We start from the raw sequence: 7,480 nt of genomic DNA, 5'->3' as shown, positions 1-7,480 counted from the left end.
TCGCACTTCACACGAAAGCTTTGCTTTTCGACGCAACCGAAAGGCGGCAGCCGAGGCCGGGATTCGATCCCGCATCCCCTGGATCAGTAGTCGAGTGCCGTAACCACTGCGCCACCCCGGCGGGGTGCTTCAATCATAGCCTTCTCGCAGTTCACAAGCAATTCACAAGGCGTAAGAACAGCACTGCATAGATGATCTTGCTGATGAAAAACACATGTACAAGTCTTGGCAGGTTTGCTTCTTTAATGCACGACTTGCGATAAACGATGCGTCTAATTAGACGTATCGTTTGCTGAGCGGAGCCTTCGAGTTTCTTTGTAGCTTCTCATTGACGACCATGTTCTCGCAGCTATATACCTAGGATTCTAAGATCAACCGCTACGCAGCAGATTGGACAAAGAACAACCGAGATCGAACTAACGGCAGACGGAGCTCCCATCCCCAGAGTGGACAAGATAGGCTAAAGTGCTCGTAAAAAGGTTCGTACAGTGAGAATATAAAATCGAGAGTTCGTCTCGTACACGGCTTCTAAAGGGAGGACTGCATTGGAAATGGATTTTGATAAACACAGACAAAGCCGTAGAGGGCGCCTCTTGAAAAACATCAAAGGTTTGTATCTGGGATTGCCTGAGAAAAGAAGACGACCGAACTCCAGAATTGTTATTACAGAAACTAAAGGTTTGGTTTGGTTTTGTGGGGTGTAATGTCCCAAAGCGACTCAGGCTATGAGAGACGGATAGTGGAGGACTCCGGAAGTTTCGACCACGAGTGTATTGCTCCGCATACCGAATATTTTATGGCTAATTCTGATTAGGATCCCAAAGAGCTCGCTCGCTATTCACGCCATTGCTGCTGATATGAGGTCACTAACGGAGTGGTATATTGCACCCAGATATTTTGAGGACTTAACCTATGGGATCTGTGCACCTCAATACACAAGGAAGATGTATAGAGGGTATGTCGGTAGGAATAAAAATACTGAGTGATTGTAGACGTTAAGAATTAATTTTACTTTGCCCAGGCAAACTTGAAGATCTTTCAGGTTAGCTTTGAATAACTCTTTTAACTAAAAAACTCGTTTTGCAGAAAGCGGAAACGGCAAGATGCCCCCAAACACGTACACCTATATATGAGGAGGAAGAGGAATATCCCGTAATAACATATTAAAAATTAGTTGTTGTTTAGCTTTTTTGTGGTTTAGCCTGGAGTTACGCATGGCTACGCTTCTACATGGCTACAAAACTATAGGGGACACTCCGGACCAATAAAGTGGTGAGGCGAAAGTGTCTGTTGCACGGTGGTCAGAAGCTCTCCCCTGTGGCACCTCTTTCTTTCTTTTTCAGCGACAGCTACAGTGGCCGTGATGCAACATTCTTTTTTTTTTCTTCTCTATTTTCTCTCTTCTGCTCGCTCGAGGCAGCGGATGTGGCTCAGCTACAGAGCCAGTAGCAGGCCCGGGAGGAGAAGGAGGAAGAACATTTATTTCCGCCGAATATGGCGCGGCAGCCACCTCCGGGTCCGCACGCAGGCGTCCAGGGAGGCAGTCTGTCACACCGCGGCCAGAGGACACCCGGCCCCGTCCAGGAGAAGAGGTCTTCAGCCTCAGCCGACAAGCGGACGGCGAATCGCTGAGTTTTTTCGTCGGAGCTTCTTAGCGTGGTCTCCCATTCATCACTAGTTTTAATCGCGTTGCGACCTGGGGCACGAACGCATCTCCATATTACATGGTCTAATGTTGCCACATGGCCGCAAAATTTACAAATTTCGGTTTCTGCACCGTCCCTCTTCCGCCCTCTTCCGCCCTCTGGCACCCGTCCAACTCCTCCACAGGAGCGAAAAGAAATTTCGAGCTTGGAGTGTTCTCTGGTCGTACGATTCCTTTTTACTCAGGGATCTATCCGGTGGCGGATATATCCTCCGGTCCTTCTTCAGATAGTCGGTCACATCCCTAAACGTACCAATACATTCTTTGCTCTTAGATGTTGTGGAGGCGTCCGCAGCACCCCGAGGTAGCGAGGAGCGGGCGAGCATGTGGGCAGCCTTGTTGCCGGCGAGACCGGCGTGTGCTGGGGTCCAGATTATGGTCACGCTTTCGGCGAGAGACGACTCGTTCAGAATTTTTGCAGCACGATTGCTGACTCTACCATTGCTAAAATTCCTAACCGCCGCTTTGCTATCGCTGACGACGTGTTTCACGCCTGGTCGTGCAATGGCAATGACTATTGGAATCTCCTCCGCCTCTACCGGCGGTAGATCTCGGTTTATTTCGATTGCTATTTTCTTTTCCTTCTTCCTACAGCCACAACAACAACGATTTTGCCATGGCATCAATTTTCGCCGCTGTTGCACCACACTCACCGCCGCTGCCTAGCATCTACCTCCTCGTCATATAGCATGTATACGACCAGAGACTCGCCGTGCGCAAGACAGGCCACTAGTGCACATGCGCGGCAGCCGTAGAGGAGCAACAGTGCAAGTTAAAGAACCCCAGGTGGTCGACATTTCTGGAGTCCTCCGCTACAGCGTCTCTCATAGCCTGAGTTTCTTTGGGACCTTAAACACCACAAATCACAAATCAATCATTCCCTGATTTCTCTCCGGTTCGCACGAGGCAGCGGAGGTGGCTCAGCTACAGAGCCAGTAGCAGGCTCGCGCATTTTATTTTCCTTCTTACAACCACAACAACACAGACGCTTCTTCGTTTCGCCTCCATCAAAATTCAGCCGCCGGCGGTAGAGATCGACCACGGGAACTCCGGCACAGTAGTCGGCAGTCTTAGCATTATACCAGAGCGGCGGGACGTGCTCATGATAATAATAATGATAATTGGTTCACAGGAAGGGAAAGGCGCAGTATCTGTCACTCTTGCTTCTGTGGACACATGAACCTCGCCGTAAGGGGAGGGAGGAAGGTGGGAGTGGAAGTGAATAGACAGAGTCGAGGTTCTACAGCGTAATTTCCACACCTGGGGATTGTTAACGAGCGCTGACATCGCAGAGCACACGGACGCCTCTTTGTTTCGCCTCCATCGAAACGCAGCCGCCGCGGTCTGGATCAAACCCGGGTGCTTCGACACAGTCGTCGGGCGTCTTACCACCTTACCACTGCACCGCCCTGGCGGGGCTGCGCATGAGATTAGAAAAAGGGGGAGGAAGGGTGGCAGTTGGCTCTACGGGGCTTGAACGGTAGGTCAACGCAAATTCGGTGGTTAGCCAGCCACCGAATTTTATCGGTTGTAGGCCGTCATCGCACCCGCCACTGCTTAGTGGTGGACGACGGCCGTTGTTGCGGCGCGCGTCTTTCTCGCCCTCTTCTTTTTTCATTTCTTCTCTATTTTTTCTATCCGCACAAAGCAGCGGCCCCCGACTACTGTGCCGGAGTACCCAGGGTCGAACCCGACCTCGGCGGCTGCGTTTCGATGGAGGCGAAACGAAGTCGTCCTTGTGCTGTGCGATGTCAGCGCACGTTAAAGATCCCCAGGTGATCGAAATTACTCCGCAGCCCTCCACTACGGCTCCTATTTCTCTCCACTTTCACTCCCACCTTCCTCCCTTCCCTTACGGCGCGGTTGAGGTGTCCACAGATAACAAGTGAGACAGGTACCGCGCCTTTCCCTTCGTATAAATCAATCAATCAGGCAGTGGAAGTGGATCAGCTACAGAGCCAGTAGCAGGCCCATGCATTTTCTTTTCCTTCTTTCTACCGCCACAACAACAGCATGTTTGGAGCCATGGAAAGCAAGTCGGAACGGCTTAAACAAGCCAGGCGTATGCGTTGGAATGCTAACAGGCGAACACGACGAGCCTAAGAAACGCCGCCAGGCAACCACGATAACCTGGATGTGCGACCAGGGTTAACCAAGGCTAACCAATATATACCCCAACTTTTGCTAGTTACATCTTGGCATAGCCCAACTAACCCACCGGGCCTTTTATTTTCAATACCACCTTCCTCCTGTTTCTTACGGCTCGGTTAAGGTATCCGCGGAGGCTTGACATATACTGCGCCTTTCATGCGAAGCATACTAGCCGCACAACCGAGCTCTTCCTTGCTGCGCCGCGCGCGGCCGCGTAGCTACCACTTGACCTACATCGGCACACCACGTGATATGACGTCACAACCGCTCTGAAAGCTGGGGCTCAACTCGTGCGCTCGCTTGCGGATGCGCAGCATCCGCCGGCGGTCTAACCACCGCTCCTACCGCTAGGGGATACTGACGTCACGCAATTTTATAAAAGGCGACGCACTCGAGTCAGTTGAGCAGCGAGATGTCGGCCAGGGAGAGGGCGGCTCGCCAGACCGCAAAGCGCAAGTTACAAACAGCCTTGGAAACGGGAGAAGAAAATATGATATAAGCGATGTTCAAACAAAGAGCCATTACTTTACTGATCATCATAGTGTATTTATTGGTTTGAGAAAAATAAAGGAAGAAGCAGAGTAACACATGAGTTGTTCTTGCCTATAAAATGGCTAACCAGGTATAGTCAGGTAATGTATTGTCTATGAATGGCTAACCAGGTATAGCCAGGTAATGTTTAATTTTTTAGGTTAGTATGCTTCGCATCCTAGGCTTAACCATAAGCGAAGCCAGACCAATTTTTTTCTTTCCTGTAAATCATTTTTAAGTGCCTTTGATGCCTGCCGCACTGCGTCTGCTTCTGTATGCTGTGTGGGGCGGCGTACAAGTAGTGCCAATGAATGGTGCCGCACGGACGCCTGGATCCAACGCCATGCAGGAATATGCGTGAATCACCTTGTGACGTCATCAATAGAAGTGAAGTCATGATCCGATGTAATGTCATATGCAATCACTCCTGGTTATTATGCATGACCGGATGTGATGTCACCATGCAATGGTGTCATATTCACTCATATCTGTCATTACTCATGACTATTTAGTCATGACTAACGACTAATTAGGACTAGTTTGTGACTAGTTTATCTTTAGTACTGGTTAGTGACTAGTTAGGCATTAGTCACTAGTAATATACCACTGATGACCAATCGCGTGCCGGCGCATGCGTACAGCTGCTTCACACGACGTGACCCTAGCTGCTTGAAGGTCACAGCGCAGCCACGTTGACGGCTCGAAAACCTGGCGTAATGTAGCTCTCGCTACAAAAGTAAAGCCGACAGCACCGATTCCTAAAGGATAGCTCTGGCTTGATAAGGTTCAGAACTTAAAGAGCGTCTAGTCCAGAAAAAATTCATTCTCCCTAAGAACTCTTTTAAGCATACAAATATGTAGAATGGTGATCCAATTTCGTCTATCTTGTTCAAGATTAGAGTGTTCTACACAGTCATAAGCTTTGGCGATATACAGTGACCAGTGTCGATACCTCTTTATTCAGTTCAATCCTAATTCTGCTCCCCTGGTCTATATGAGCTGTGCAAATCAAGCATCTTGAAAAACCTAATATGTCGGCCACTAAGAGTGCTTAGAGTCATGAAATATGCGAGGCGCGTGTGAGCTAAGCCTTCAAAAAGCTTCACTACGTTTGACGATAGATACATTGGCCGAATATTATACAAATGAAAACCGTGTTTGAGATCTTTGAGGATTAGCGTAATTTTAGCGAATTTCCTGTCTTCAGGCAGCCAAGCAATACCCAGGCAAAATTTTAAAATATTCAACACTTAGGAATTGCGACTTGCACTAACGTTCTCAGCATAGTGAGTGTCATGCAGTCGCACCCAGGAGCTGTAGGTTTCGGAGCAGCCACTAAAATGTAACTCTGATGGCACAACTCCAATGAACTCAGCGCACGGCATAGATCGAAGTAACAAAACAATTGTCTGCGTTTCAAAGCGAGGAACAAGGCCTTTCGCTCTGTGTTCAAATTTATTTTTTGCTTCACGACGCGGTCACACCTCTGTCTCTGTTGCATGACATGTTGATAAATCTTGGTTGCGTTTTATGAACCTATTTTTGCCTTGCTATTATTTCAATTATAGATAACTGTTCATATTAGCATTATGCTCTTCCTCGGCATTAGTAATATGTCCTTGAAATGAAGCCAAATAACATTTGCAATGTGCCCAATTTTGATGACACTTGTTATTGAGAAGGCTGTTCCATGCATTTTTATTACTACGGTATGCTTTTCGACATTCTTCAATCCAACATCGTCACTATATTTTTTACTGATCAGGGATTTCCCCGTTAACACGGAACGCTCAGTGGCACCTAAGACAGGAGAGAGTTTGTTGAGCAGCTTCAGAGTTCTCAGATGATGGTATGGAGGAGAGAGAAATTCATAAGCGTTTTGAAGAGTCCATAGTTGACACATTTTTTTCAGAAGTAATTACTGTCATGGGAACAGACACTATAATAAACATAACTGGGAAGTGGCCGTTAGATGTGTCACTATTCTCTGTAGACGATGATAATACCTTCAGTTCATTCGCAAGTAGCGTTAGGGTCAATGAGTGACCTAGAAGCTGCTCTCGCCTGTAGATTACGCCTAGATTAATACAGCAAAGAACACATCTAGTTCTAAAGACGCAGATATTCATCTGATGGAAACACCAAAGAACACGGCGAGAATTACCGCTAAAACAATCTGTTTCGCGGCCGCCTGCTGGAAAGGAGAGACATTTGGAATAGCGAGGGGAGCACACTGTAGATTTGCGATATCAACTGCAAGCAGTTCGCAGTGTGGTCGTAAAGTTTTCTGACACCTTTGCCCAATGAAATGTTCTTGAAAAATTAACGTTAACAAACCGCCACCCAGGCAGCTAGTGCGATCGTATTTCAAAGTTCTGAAATGTTCTGAAGGAAATGGCCGGATTTGACAAAAGTCAACTTTCTTGAAGTGAAATTATGTCGTGGTTGAATTAAGACATAAGGCTCTGTAAATCGTGAAACAAAGATGCAGTTCAACGGTAATTCCACTGTAGTACGTTAACTCCGCAATGATTGTTGTAAAATCATAGAGGATGTAAGAGCCTCTTTTAAGACGTCAGTCATATGCTGAATACTAGGGACACCGTTTTGGATTTAGTGTTTGAATGGGCGGACTTTGATGAAGAGAAAGAAGCGGTGCGCTTCTGGCATAAACATGTCGTCTCTACATCCGAAGACCAAAATGTGGATATGGTGGATATCCGCAGTAGTGTAACTCTGCACTTTCATGGGCGCGGAAGTAGTAGGCTTCGACTTGGTAGGGCCCCCATTAACAGAGCCCCTATCAACAGGAGAAGCTGGGCATTCACTTGAAACAAGGTTTCCAACTGGTAAAGCTGTAATTTCAGTGGACGCAATCTGCATAGAAATGACCAGCGACACAGCTTTGGTGTAGTGATAAACATACCCTATATGACAACCTCAAGGCCTCTTCATAGCTAGGAAAACCGACTTTGATACTATGTCCATAGCGCCCGTAATTTTGGCATTGCGAAGGACGAGGCTGAAGTGAGCCGACGCGGTACACAATGGACCATACCTTAACCTCAGGTGGACAATAAGTGCCTGCAAATG

This window comes from Amblyomma maculatum, chromosome 1 (assembly GCF_055883805.1).
Source record: "Amblyomma maculatum isolate TAMU_Amacu chromosome 1, ASM5588380v1, whole genome shotgun sequence".
NCBI classification, from domain to species: Eukaryota; Metazoa; Arthropoda; class Arachnida; order Ixodida; family Ixodidae; genus Amblyomma; species Amblyomma maculatum.
This window is presented reverse-complemented; position numbering follows the sequence as displayed.